We start from the raw sequence: 13532 nt of genomic DNA on the forward strand, positions 1-13532 counted from the left end.
GAGAAACTGTGCCAGCACAGTATACGTCCCCGGACTTGTGTTCTAAATTCCCGAGTTCTCGGCATCTCAAAAACAAAAGGGAAGAGAAAGGCTATCTATGATGCGCTGGGGCAGAACTAGAAGCAAGCACAGCAAAGTTGTCCAAGAATACCTTGCATTCGAATGCTAATGCGAATTGAAGGGGCACGCGAGTGGTAAGCCATGAACTTCTAGCAGTTAGAAAGCTGCGGGTACAGTCTGGGTGTTGTGCGGCTTCACTCTTCGCATCCTAGAAGGTACCGCGCCCTCCGTCTCTCGGATGCGATCCAGCGCCTATTCGCGCAGAGAGCACTGTGCCGGTCACTGTGAGCTCCGGAGCTCTCTTTCTGCCGAAAGACGCCTGGCAGCGGCACTTAATTTCCGACAGCTCCGTATCTCCGTATTCTGCATTTCTTGTCTTCTGCATCTCAGCAAAATGTTTTTCCACTCTGTCTAGCAAGGAGAAACTGTGCCAGCACAGTATACGTCCCCGGACTTGTGTTCTAAATTCCCGAGTTCTCGGCATCTCAAAAACTAAAGGGAAGAGAAAGGTTATCTATGGTGCGCTGGGGCAGAACTAGCAGCAAGCACAGCAAAGTTGTCCAAGAATACCTTCCATTCGAATGCTAATGCGAATTTAAGGGGCACGCGAGTGGTAAGCCATGAACTTCTAGCAGTTAGAAAGCTGCGGACACAGTCCGGGTGTTGTGCAGCTTCACTCTTCGCATCTTGGAAGGTACCGCGCTCTCCGTCTCTCAGATGCGATCAAGCAGCTATTCGCGCAGAGAGCACTGTACCGGACACTGTGCGCTCCGGAGCTCTATTTCTGACGAAAGACGCCTGGCAGCGGCACTTAATTTCGGACAGCTCCGTATCTCCGTATTCTGCATTTCTTGACTTCTGCATCTCAGCAAAATGTTTTTCCACTCTGTCTAGCAAGGAGAAACTGTGCCAGCACAGTATACGTCCCCGGACTTGTGTTCTAAATTCCCGAGTTCTCGGCATCTCAAAAACAAAAGGGAAGAGAAAGGCTATCTATGATGCGCTGGGGCAGAACTAGAATCATGCACAGCAAAGTTGTCCAAGAATACCTTGCATTCGAATGCTAATGCGAATTTAAGGGGCAGGCGAGTGGTAAGCCATGAACTTCTAGCAGTTAGAAAGCTGCGCACACAGTCCGGGAGTTGTGCGGCTTCACTCTTCGCATCCTAGAAGGTACCGCGCTCTCCGTCTCTCGGATGCGATCAAGCGGCTATTCGCGCAGAGAGCACTGTGCCGGTCACTGTGCGCTCCGGAGCTCTCTTTCTGCCGAAAGACGCCTGGCAGCGGCACTTAATTTCCGACAGCTCCGTATCTCTGTATTCTGCATTTCTTGTCTTCTGCATCTCAGCAAAATGTTTTTCCACTCTGTCTGGCAAGGAGAAACTGTGCCAGCACAGTATACGTCCCCGGACTTGTGTTCTAAATTCCCGAGTTCTCGGCATCTCAAAAACTAAAGGGAAGAGAAAGGTTATCTATGGTGGGCTGGGGCAGAACTAGCAGCAAGCACAGCAAAGTTGTCTAAGAATACCTTCCATTCGAATGCTAATGCGAATTTAAGGGGCAGGCGAGTGGTAAGCCATGAACTTCTAGCAGTTAGAAAGCTGCGGACACAGTCCGGGTGTTGTGCGGCTTCACTCTTCGCATCCTAGAAGGTACCGCGCTCTCCGTCTCTCGGATGCGATCAAGCGGCTATTTGCGCAGAGAGCACTGTGCCGGACACTGCGCTCCGGAGCTCTATTTCTGACGAAAGACGCCTGGCAGCGGCACTTAATTTCGGACAGCTCCGTATCTCCGTATTCTGCATTTCTTGTCTTCTGCATCTCAGCAAAATGTTTTTCCACTCTGTCTAGCAAGGAGAAACTGTGCCAGCACAGTATACGTCCCCGGACTTGTGTTCTAAATTCCCGAGTTCTCGGCATCTCAAAAACTAAAGGGAAGAGAAAGGTTATCTATGGTGGGCTGGGGCAGAACTAGCAGCAAGCACAGCAATGTTGTCTAAGAATACCTTCCATTCGAATGCTAATGCGAATTTAAGGGGCAGGCGAGTGGTAAGCCATGAACTTCTAGCAGTTAGAAAGCTGCGGACACAGTCCGGGTGTTGTGCGGCTTCACTCTTCGCATCCTAGAAGGTACTGCGCCCTCCGTCTCTTGGATGCGATCAAGCGCCTATTCGCGCAGAGAGCACTGTGCCGGTCACTGTGCGCTCCGGAGCTCTCTTTCTGCCGAAAGACGCCTGGCAGCGGCACTTAATTTCGGACAGCTCCGTATCTCCGTATTCTTCATTTCTTTTCCTCTGCATCTCAGCAAAATGCTTTTCCACTCTGTCTAGCAAGGAGAAACTGTGCCAGCACCGTATACGTCCCCGGACTTGTGTTCTAAATTCCTGAGTTCTCGGCATCTCAAAAATTAAAGGGAAGAGAAAGCATATCTATGATGCGCTGGGGCAGAACTAGAAGCAAGCACAGCAAAGTTGTCCAGGAATACCTTGCATTCGAATGCTAATGCGAATTTAAGGGGCACGCGAGTGGTAAGCCATGAACTTCTAGCAGTTAGAAAGCTGCGGGCACAGTCTGGGTGTTGTGCGGCTTCACTCTTCGCATCCTAGAAGGTACCGCGCTCTCCGTCTCTCTGATGCGATCAAGCGGCTATTCGCGCAGAGAGCACTGTGCCGGTCACTGTGCGCTCCGGAGCTCTCTTTCTGCCGAAAGACGCCTGTCAGCGGCACTTAATTTCGGACAGCTCCGTATCTCCGTGTTCTGCATTTCTTGTCTTCTGCATCTCAGCAAAATGTTTTTCCACTCTGTCTAGCAAGGAGAAACTCTGCCAGCACAGTATACGTCCCCGGACTTGTGTTCTAAATTCCCGAGTTCTCGGCATCTCAAAAACTAAAGGGAAGAGAAAGGTTATCTATGGTGGGCTGGGGCAGAACTAGCAGCAAGCACAGCAAAGTTGTCCAAGAATACCTTCCATTCGAATGCTAATGCGAATTTAAGGGGCACGCGATTGGTAAGCCATGAACTTCTAGCAGTTAGAAAGCTGCGGACACAGTCCGGGTGTTGCGCGGCTTCACTCTTCGCATCTTGGAAGGTACCGCGCTCTCCGTCTCCCGGATGCGATCAAGCGGCTATTCGCGCAGAGAGCACTGTGCCGGTCACTGTGCGCTCCGGAGCTCTCTTTCTGCCGAAAGACGCCTGGCAGCGGCACTTAATTTCGGACAGCTCCGTATCTCCATATTCTGCATTTCTTGTCTTCTGCAACTCAGCAAAATGTTTTTCCACTCTGTCTAGCAAGGAGATACTGTGCCAGCATAGTATACGTCCCAGGACTTGTGTTCTAAATTCCCAAGTTCTCGGCATCTCAGAAACTAAAGGGAAGAGAAAGGTTATCTATGGTGCGCTGGGGCAGAACTAGAAGCAAGCACAGCAAAGTTGTCCAAGAATACCTTGCATTCGAATGCTAATGCGAATTTAAGGGGTAGGCGAGTGGTAAGCCATGAACTTCTAGCAGTTAGAAAGCTGCGGGCACAGTCTGGGTGTTGTGCGGCTTCACTCTTCGCATCCTAGAAGGTACAGCGCTCTCCGTCTCTCGGATGCGATCAAGCGGCTATTCGCGCAGAGAGCACTGTGCCGGACACTGTGCGCTCCCAAGCTCTATTTCTGACGAAATACGCCTGGCAGCGGCACTTAATTTCCGACAGCTCCGTATCTCCGTATTCTGCATTTCTTGTCTTCTGCATCTCAGCAAAATGTTTTTCCACTCTGTCTAGCAAGGAGAAACTGTGCCAGCACAGTATACGTCCCCGGACTTGTGTTCTAAATTCCCGAGTTCTCGGCATCTCAAAAACTAAAGGGAAGAGAAAGGTTATCTATGGTGGGCTGGGGCAGAACTAGCAGCAAGCACAGCAAACTTGTCCAAGAATACCTTCCATTCGAATGCTAATGCGAATTTAAGGGGCACGCAATTGGTAAGCCATGAACTTCTATCAGTTAGAAAGCTGCGGACACAGTCCGGGTGTTGTGCGGCTTCACTCTTCGCATCTTGGAAGGTACCGCGCTCTCCGTCTCCCGGATGCGATCAAGCGGCTATTCGCGCAGAGAGCACTGTGCCGGTCACTGTGCGCTCCGGAGCTCTCTTTCTGCCGAAAGACGCCTGGCAGCGGCACTTAATTTCGGACAGCTCCGTATCTCCATATTCTGCATTTCTTGTCTTCTGCATCTCAGCAAAATGTTTTTCCACTCTGTCTAGCAAGGGGAAACTGTGCCAGCATAGTATACGTCCCTGGACTTGTGTTCTAAATTCCCAAGTTCTCGGCATCTCAGAAACTAAAGGGAAGAGAAAGGTTATCTATGGTGCGCTGGGGCAGAACTAGAAGCAAGCACAGCAAAGTTGTCCAAGAATACCTTGCATTCGAATGCTAATGCGAATTTAAGGGGCAGGCGAGTGGTAAGCCATGAACTTCTAGCAGTTAGAAAGCTGCGGACACAGTCCGGGTGTTGAGCGGCTTCACTATTCGCATCCTAGAAGGTACCGCGCTCTCCGTCTCTCAGATGCGATCAAGCAGCTATTCGCGCAGAGAGCACTGTACCGGACACTGTGCGCTGCGGAGCTCTATTTCTGACGAAAGACGCCTGGCAGCGGCACTTAATTTCGGACAGCTCCGTATCTCCGTATTCTGCATTTCTTGACTTCTGCATCTCAGCAAAATGTTTTTCCACTCTGTCTAGCAAGGAGAAACTGTGCCAGCACAGTATACGTCCCCGGACTTGTGTTCTAAATTCCCGAGTTCTCGGCATCTCAAAAACAAAAGGGAAGAGAAAGGCTATCTATGATGCGCTGGGGCAGAACTAGAAGCAAGCACAGCAAAGTTGTCCAAGAATACCTTGCATTCGAATGCTAATGCGAATTGAAGGGGCACGCGAGTGGTAAGCCATGAACTTCTAGCAGTTAGAAAGCTGCGGGTACAGTCTGGGTGTTGTGCGGCTTCACTCTTCGCATCCTAGAAGGTACCGCGCCCTCCGTCTCTCGGATGCGATCCAGCGCCTATTCGCGCAGAGAGCACTGTGCCGGTCACTGTGAGCTCCGGAGCTCTCTTTCTGCCGAAAGACGCCTGGCAGCGGCACTTAATTTCCGACAGCTCCGTATCTCCGTATTCTGCATTTCTTGTCTTCTGCATCTCAGCAAAATGTTTTTCCACTCTGTCTAGCAAGGAGAAACTGTGCCAGCACAGTATACGTCCCCGGACTTGTGTTCTAAATTCCCGAGTTCTCGGCATCTCAAAAACTAAAGGGAAGAGAAAGGTTATCTATGGTGCGCTGGGGCAGAACTAGCAGCAAGCACAGCAAAGTTGTCCAAGAATACCTTCCATTCGAATGCTAATGCGAATTTAAGGGGCACGCGAGTGGTAAGCCATGAACTTCTAGCAGTTAGAAAGCTGCGGACACAGTCCGGGTGTTGTGCAGCTTCACTCTTCGCATCTTGGAAGGTACCGCGCTCTCCGTCTCTCAGATGCGATCAAGCAGCTATTCGCGCAGAGAGCACTGTACCGGACACTGTGCGCTCCGGAGCTCTATTTCTGACGAAAGACGCCTGGCAGCGGCACTTAATTTCGGACAGCTCCGTATCTCCGTATTCTGCATTTCTTGACTTCTGCATCTCAGCAAAATGTTTTTCCACTCTGTCTAGCAAGGAGAAACTGTGCCAGCACAGTATACGTCCCCGGACTTGTGTTCTAAATTCCCGAGTTCTCGGCATCTCAAAAACAAAAGGGAAGAGAAAGGCTATCTATGATGCGCTGGGGCAGAACTAGAATCATGCACAGCAAAGTTGTCCAAGAATACCTTGCATTCGAATGCTAATGCGAATTTAAGGGGCAGGCGAGTGGTAAGCCATGAACTTCTAGCAGTTAGAAAGCTGCGCACACAGTCCGGGAGTTGTGCGGCTTCACTCTTCGCATCCTAGAAGGTACCGCGCTCTCCGTCTCTCGGATGCGATCAAGCGGCTATTCGCGCAGAGAGCACTGTGCCGGTCACTGTGCGCTCCGGAGCTCTCTTTCTGCCGAAAGACGCCTGGCAGCGGCACTTAATTTCCGACAGCTCCGTATCTCCGTATTCTGCATTTCTTGTCTTCTGCATCTCAGCAAAATGTTTTTCCACTCTGTCTGGCAAGGAGAAACTGTGCCAGCACAGTATACGTCCCCGGACTTGTGTTCTAAATTCCCGAGTTCTCGGCATCTCAAAAACTAAAGGGAAGAGAAAGGTTATCTATGGTGGGCTGGGGCAGAACTAGCAGCAAGCACAGCAAAGTTGTCTAAGAATACCTTCCATTCGAATGCTAATGCGAATTTAAGGGGCAGGCGAGTGGTAAGCCATGAACTTCTAGCAGTTAGAAAGCTGCGGACACAGTCCGGGTGTTGTGCGGCTTCACTCTTCGCATCCTAGAAGGTACCGCGCTCTCCGTCTCTCGGATGCGATCAAGCGGCTATTTGCGCAGAGAGCACTGTGCCGGACACTGCGCTCCGGAGCTCTATTTCTGACGAAAGACGCCTGGCAGCGGCACTTAATTTCGGACAGCTCCGTATCTCCGTATTCTGCATTTCTTGTCTTCTGCATCTCAGCAAAATGTTTTTCCACTCTGTCTAGCAAGGAGAAACTGTGCCAGCACAGTATACGTCCCCGGACTTGTGTTCTAAATTCCCGAGTTCTCGGCATCTCAAAAACTAAAGGGAAGAGAAAGGTTATCTATGGTGGGCTGGGGCAGAACTAGCAGCAAGCACAGCAATGTTGTCTAAGAATACCTTCCATTCGAATGCTAATGCGAATTTAAGGGGCAGGCGAGTGGTAAGCCATGAACTTCTAGCAGTTAGAAAGCTGCGGACACAGTCCGGGTGTTGTGCGGCTTCACTCTTCGCATCCTAGAAGGTACTGCGCCCTCCGTCTCTTGGATGCGATCAAGCGCCTATTCGCGCAGAGAGCACTGTGCCGGTCACTGTGAGCTCCGGAGCTCTCTTTCTGCCGAAAGACGCCTGGCAGCGGCACTTAATTTCGGACAGCTCCGTATCTCCGTATTCTTCGTTTCTTTTCCTCTGCATCTCAGCAAAATGCTTTTCCACTCTGTCTAGCAAGGAGAAACTGTGCCAGCACCGTATACGTCCCCGGACTTGTGTTCTAAATTCCTGAGTTCTCGGCATCTCAAAAATTAAAGGGAAGAGAAAGCATATCTATGATGCGCTGGGGCAGAACTAGAAGCAAGCACAGCAAAGTTGTCCAGGAATACCTTGCATTCGAATGCTAATGCGAATTTAAGGGGCACGCGAGTGGTAAGCCATGAACTTCTAGCAGTTAGAAAGCTGCGGGCACAGTCTGGGTGTTGTGCGGCTTCACTCTTCGCATCCTAGAAGGTACCGCGCTCTCCGTCTCTCTGATGCGATCAAGCGGCTATTCGCGCAGAGAGCACTGTGCCGGTCACTGTGCGCTCCGGAGCTCTCTTTCTGCCGAAAGACGCCTGTCAGCGGCACTTAATTTCGGACAGCTCCGTATCTCCGTGTTCTGCATTTCTTGTCTTCTGCATCTCAGCAAAATGTTTTTCCACTCTGTCTAGCAAGGAGAAACTCTGCCAGCACAGTATACGTCCCCGGACTTGTGTTCTAAATTCCCGAGTTCTCGGCATCTCAAAAACTAAAGGGAAGAGAAAGGTTATCTATGGTGGGCTGGGGCAGAACTAGCAGCAAGCACAGCAAAGTTGTCCAAGAATACCTTCCATTCGAATGCTAATGCGAATTTAAGGGGCACGCGAGTGGTAAGCCATGAACTTCTAGCAGTTAGAAAGCTGCGGACACAGTCCGGGTGTTGCGCGGCTTCACTCTTCGCATCTTGGAAGGTACCGCGCTCTCCGTCTCCCGGATGCGATCAAGCGGCTATTCGCGCAGAGAGCACTGTGCCGGTCACTGTGCGCTCCGGAGCTCTCTTTCTGCCGAAAGACGCCTGGCAGCGGCACTTAATTTCGGACAGCTCCGTATCTCCGTATTCTGCATTTCTTGTCTTCTGCATCTCAGCAAAATGCTTTTCCACTCTGTCTAGCAAGGAGAAACTGTGCCAGCAGAGTATACGTCCCCGGACTTGTGTTCTAAATTCCCGAGTTCTCGGCATCTCAGAAACTAAAGGGAAGAGCAAGGATATCTATTGTGCGCTGGGGCAGAACTAGAAGCAAGCACAGCAAAGTTGTCCAAGAATACCTTCCATTCGAATGCTAATGCGAATTTAAGGGGCAGGCGAGTGGTAAGCCATGAACTTCTAGCAGTTAGAAAGCTGCGGACACAGTCCGGGTGTTGTGCGGCTTCACTCTTCGCATCCTAGAAGGTACTGCGCCCTCCGTCTCTTGGATGCGATCAAGCGCCTATTCGCGCAGAGAGCACTGTGCCGGTCACTGTGCGCTCCGGAGCTCTCTTTCTGCCGAAAGACGCCTGGCAGCGGCACTTAATTTCGGACAGCTCCGTATCTCCGTATTCTTCGTTTCTTTTCCTCTGCATCTCAGCAAAATGCTTTTCCACTCTGTCTAGCAAGGAGAAACTGTGCCAGCACCGTATACGTCCCCGGACTTGTGTTCTAAATTCCTGAGTTCTCGGCATCTCAAAAATTAAAGGGAAGAGAAAGCATATCTATGATGCGCTGGGGCAGAACTAGAAGCAAGCACAGCAAAGTTGTCCAGGAATACCTTGCATTCGAATGCTAATGCGAATTTAAGGGGCACGCGAGTGGTAAGCCATGAACTTCTAGCAGTTAGAAAGCTGCGGGCACAGTCTGGGTGTTGTGCGGCTTCACTCTTCGCATCCTAGAAGGTACCGCGCTCTCCGTCTCTCTGATGCGATCAAGCGGCTATTCGCGCAGAGAGCACTGTGCCGGTCACTGTGCGCTCCGGAGCTCTCTTTCTGCCGAAAGACGCCTGTCAGCGGCACTTAATTTCGGACAGCTCCGTATCTCCGTGTTCTGCATTTCTTGTCTTCTGCATCTCAGCAAAATGTTTTTCCACTCTGTCTAGCAAGGAGAAACTCTGCCAGCACAGTATACGTCCCCGGACTTGTGTTCTAAATTCCCGAGTTCTCGGCATCTCAAAAACTAAAGGGAAGAGAAAGGTTATCTATGGTGGGCTGGGGCAGAACTAGCAGCAAGCACAGCAAAGTTGTCCAAGAATACCTTCCATTCGAATGCTAATGCGAATTTAAGGGGCACGCGAGTGGTAAGCCATGAACTTCTAGCAGTTAGAAAGCTGCGGACACAGTCCGGGTGTTGCGCGGCTTCACTCTTCGCATCTTGGAAGGTACCGCGCTCTCCGTCTCCCGGATGCGATCAAGCGGCTATTCGCGCAGAGAGCACTGTGCCGGTCACTGTGCGCTCCGGAGCTCTCTTTCTGCCGAAAGACGCCTGGCAGCGGCACTTAATTTCGGACAGCTCCGTATCTCCATATTCTGCATTTCTTGTCTTCTGCAACTCAGCAAAATGTTTTTCCACTCTGTCTAGCAAGGAGATACTGTGCCAGCATAGTATACGTCCCAGGACTTGTGTTCTAAATTCCCAAGTTCTCGGCATCTCAGAAACTAAAGGGAAGAGAAAGGTTATCTATGGTGCGCTGGGGCAGAACTAGAAGCAAGCACAGCAAAGTTGTCCAAGAATACCTTGCATTCGAATGCTAATGCGAATTTAAGGGGTAGGCGAGTGGTAAGCCATGAACTTCTAGCAGTTAGAAAGCTGCGGGCACAGTCTGGGTGTTGTGCGGCTTCACTCTTCGCATCCTAGAAGGTACAGCGCTCTCCGTCTCTCGGATGCGATCAAGCGGCTATTCGCGCAGAGAGCACTGTGCCGGACACTGTGCGCTCCCAAGCTCTATTTCTGACGAAATACGCCTGGCAGCGGCACTTAATTTCCGACAGCTCCGTATCTCCGTATTCTGCATTTCTTGTCTTCTGCATCTCAGCAAAATGTTTTTCCACTCTGTCTAGCAAGGAGAAACTGTGCCAGCACAGTATACGTCCCCGGACTTGTGTTCTAAATTCCCGAGTTCTCGGCATCTCAAAAACTAAAGGGAAGAGAAAGGTTATCTATGGTGGGCTGGGGCAGAACTAGCAGCAAGCACAGCAAACTTGTCCAAGAATACCTTCCATTCGAATGCTAATGCGAATTTAAGGGGCACGCAATTGGTAAGCCATGAACTTCTATCAGTTAGAAAGCTGCGGACACAGTCCGGGTGTTGTGCGGCTTCACTCTTCGCATCTTGGAAGGTACCGCGCTCTCCGTCTCCCGGATGCGATCAAGCGGCTATTCGCGCAGAGAGCACTGTGCCGGTCACTGTGCGCTCCGGAGCTCTCTTTCTGCCGAAAGACGCCTGGCAGCGGCACTTAATTTCGGACAGCTCCGTATCTCCATATTCTGCATTTCTTGTCTTCTGCATCTCAGCAAAATGTTTTTCCACTCTGTCTAGCAAGGGGAAACTGTGCCAGCATAGTATACGTCCCTGGACTTGTGTTCTAAATTCCCAAGTTCTCGGCATCTCAGAAACTAAAGGGAAGAGAAAGGTTATCTATGGTGCGCTGGGGCAGAACTAGAAGCAAGCACAGCAAAGTTGTCCAAGAATACCTTGCATTCGAATGCTAATGCGAATTTAAGGGGCAGGCGAGTGGTAAGCCATGAACTTCTAGCAGTTAGAAAGCTGCGGACACAGTCCGGGTGTTGAGCGGCTTCACTATTCGCATCCTAGAAGGTACCGCGCTCTCCGTCTCTCAGATGCGATCAAGCAGCTATTCGCGCAGAGAGCACTGTACCGGACACTGTGCGCTGCGGAGCTCTATTTCTGACGAAAGACGCCTGGCAGCGGCACTTAATTTCGGACAGCTCCGTATCTCCGTATTCTGCATTTCTTGACTTCTGCATCTCAGCAAAATGTTTTTCCACTCTGTCTAGCAAGGAGAAACTGTGCCAGCACAGTATACGTCCCCGGACTTGTGTTCTAAATTCCCGAGTTCTCGGCATCTCAAAAACAAAAGGGAAGAGAAAGGCTATCTATGATGCGCTGGGGCAGAACTAGAAGCAAGCACAGCAAAGTTGTCCAAGAATACCTTGCATTCGAATGCTAATGCGAATTGAAGGGGCACGCGAGTGGTAAGCCATGAACTTCTAGCAGTTAGAAAGCTGCGGGTACAGTCTGGGTGTTGTGCGGCTTCACTCTTCGCATCCTAGAAGGTACCGCGCCCTCCGTCTCTCGGATGCGATCCAGCGCCTATTCGCGCAGAGAGCACTGTGCCGGTCACTGTGAGCTCCGGAGCTCTCTTTCTGCCGAAAGACGCCTGGCAGCGGCACTTAATTTCCGACAGCTCCGTATCTCCGTATTCTGCATTTCTTGTCTTCTGCATCTCAGCAAAATGTTTTTCCACTCTGTCTAGCAAGGAGAAACTGTGCCAGCACAGTATACGTCCCCGGACTTGTGTTCTAAATTCCCGAGTTCTCGGCATCTCAAAAACTAAAGGGAAGAGAAAGGTTATCTATGGTGCGCTGGGGCAGAACTAGCAGCAAGCACAGCAAAGTTGTCCAAGAATACCTTCCATTCGAATGCTAATGCGAATTTAAGGGGCACGCGAGTGGTAAGCCATGAACTTCTAGCAGTTAGAAAGCTGCGGACACAGTCCGGGTGTTGTGCAGCTTCACTCTTCGCATCTTGGAAGGTACCGCGCTCTCCGTCTCTCAGATGCGATCAAGCAGCTATTCGCGCAGAGAGCACTGTACCGGACACTGTGCGCTCCGGAGCTCTATTTCTGACGAAAGACGCCTGGCAGCGGCACTTAATTTCGGACAGCTCCGTATCTCCGTATTCTGCATTTCTTGACTTCTGCATCTCAGCAAAATGTTTTTCCACTCTGTCTAGCAAGGAGAAACTGTGCCAGCACAGTATACGTCCCCGGACTTGTGTTCTAAATTCCCGAGTTCTCGGCATCTCAAAAACAAAAGGGAAGAGAAAGGCTATCTATGATGCGCTGGGGCAGAACTAGAATCATGCACAGCAAAGTTGTCCAAGAATACCTTGCATTCGAATGCTAATGCGAATTTAAGGGGCAGGCGAGTGGTAAGCCATGAACTTCTAGCAGTTAGAAAGCTGCGCACACAGTCCGGGAGTTGTGCGGCTTCACTCTTCGCATCCTAGAAGGTACCGCGCTCTCCGTCTCTCGGATGCGATCAAGCGCCTATTCGCGCAGAGAGCACTGTGCCGGTCACTGTGCGCTCCGGAGCTCTCTTTCTGCCGAAAGACGCCTGGCAGCGGCACTTAATTTCGGACAGCTCCGTATCTCCGTGTTCTGCATTTCTTGTCTTCTGCATCTCAGCAAAATGCTTTTCCACTCTGTCTAGCAAGGAGAAACTGTGCCAGCACAGTATACGTCCCCGGACTTGTGTTCTAAATTCCCGAGTTCTCGGCATCTCAAAAACTAAAGGGAAGAGAAAGGTTATCTATGGTGGCCTGGGGCAGAACTAGCAGCAAGCACAGCAAAGTTGTCCAAGAATACCTTCCATTCGAATGCTAATGCGAATTTAAGGGGCACGCGATTGGTAAGCCATGAACTTCTAGCAGTTAGAAAGCTGCGGACACAGTCCGGGTGTTGTGCGGCTTCACACTTCGCATCTTGGAAGGTTCCGCGCTCTCCGTCTCCCGGATGCGATCAAGCGGCTATTCGCGCAGAGAGCACTGTGCCGGTCACTGTGCGCTCCGGAGCTCCCTTTCTGCCGAAAGACGCCTGGCAGCGGCACTTAATTTCCGACAGCTCCGTATCTCCGTATTCTGCATTTCTTGTCTTCTGCATCTCAGCAAAATGTTTTTCCACTCTGTCTGGCAAGGAGAAACTGTGCCAGCACAGTATACGTCCCCGGACTTGTGTTCTAAATTCCCGAGTTCTCGGCATCTCAAAAACTAAAGGGAAGAGAAAGGTTATCTATGGTGGGCTGGGGCAGAACTAGCAGCAAGCACAGCAAAGTTGTCTAAGAATACCTTCCATTCGAATGCTAATGCGAATTTAAGGGGCAGGCGAGTGGTAAGCCATGAACTTCTAGCAGTTAGAAAGCTGCGGACACAGTCCGGGTGTTGTGCGGCTTCACTCTTCGCATCCTAGAAGGTACCGCGCTCTCCGTCTCTCGGATGCGATCAAGCGGCTATTTGCGCAGAGAGCACTGTGCCGGACACTGCGCTCCGGAGCTCTATTTCTGACGAAAGACGCCTGGCAGCGGCACTTAATTTCGGACAGCTCCGTATCTCCGTATTCTGCATTTCTTGTCTTCTGCATCTCAGCAAAATGTTTTTCCACTCTGTCTAGCAAGGAGAAACTGTGCCAGCACAGTATACGTCCCCGGACTTGTGTTCTAAATTCCCGAGTTCTCGGCATCTCAAAAACTAAAGGGAAGAGAAAGGTTATCTATGGTGGGCTGGGGCAGAACTAGCAGCAA

This window comes from Passer domesticus, chromosome W (assembly GCF_036417665.1).
Source record: "Passer domesticus isolate bPasDom1 chromosome W, bPasDom1.hap1, whole genome shotgun sequence".
NCBI classification, from domain to species: domain Eukaryota; kingdom Metazoa; phylum Chordata; class Aves; order Passeriformes; family Passeridae; genus Passer; species Passer domesticus.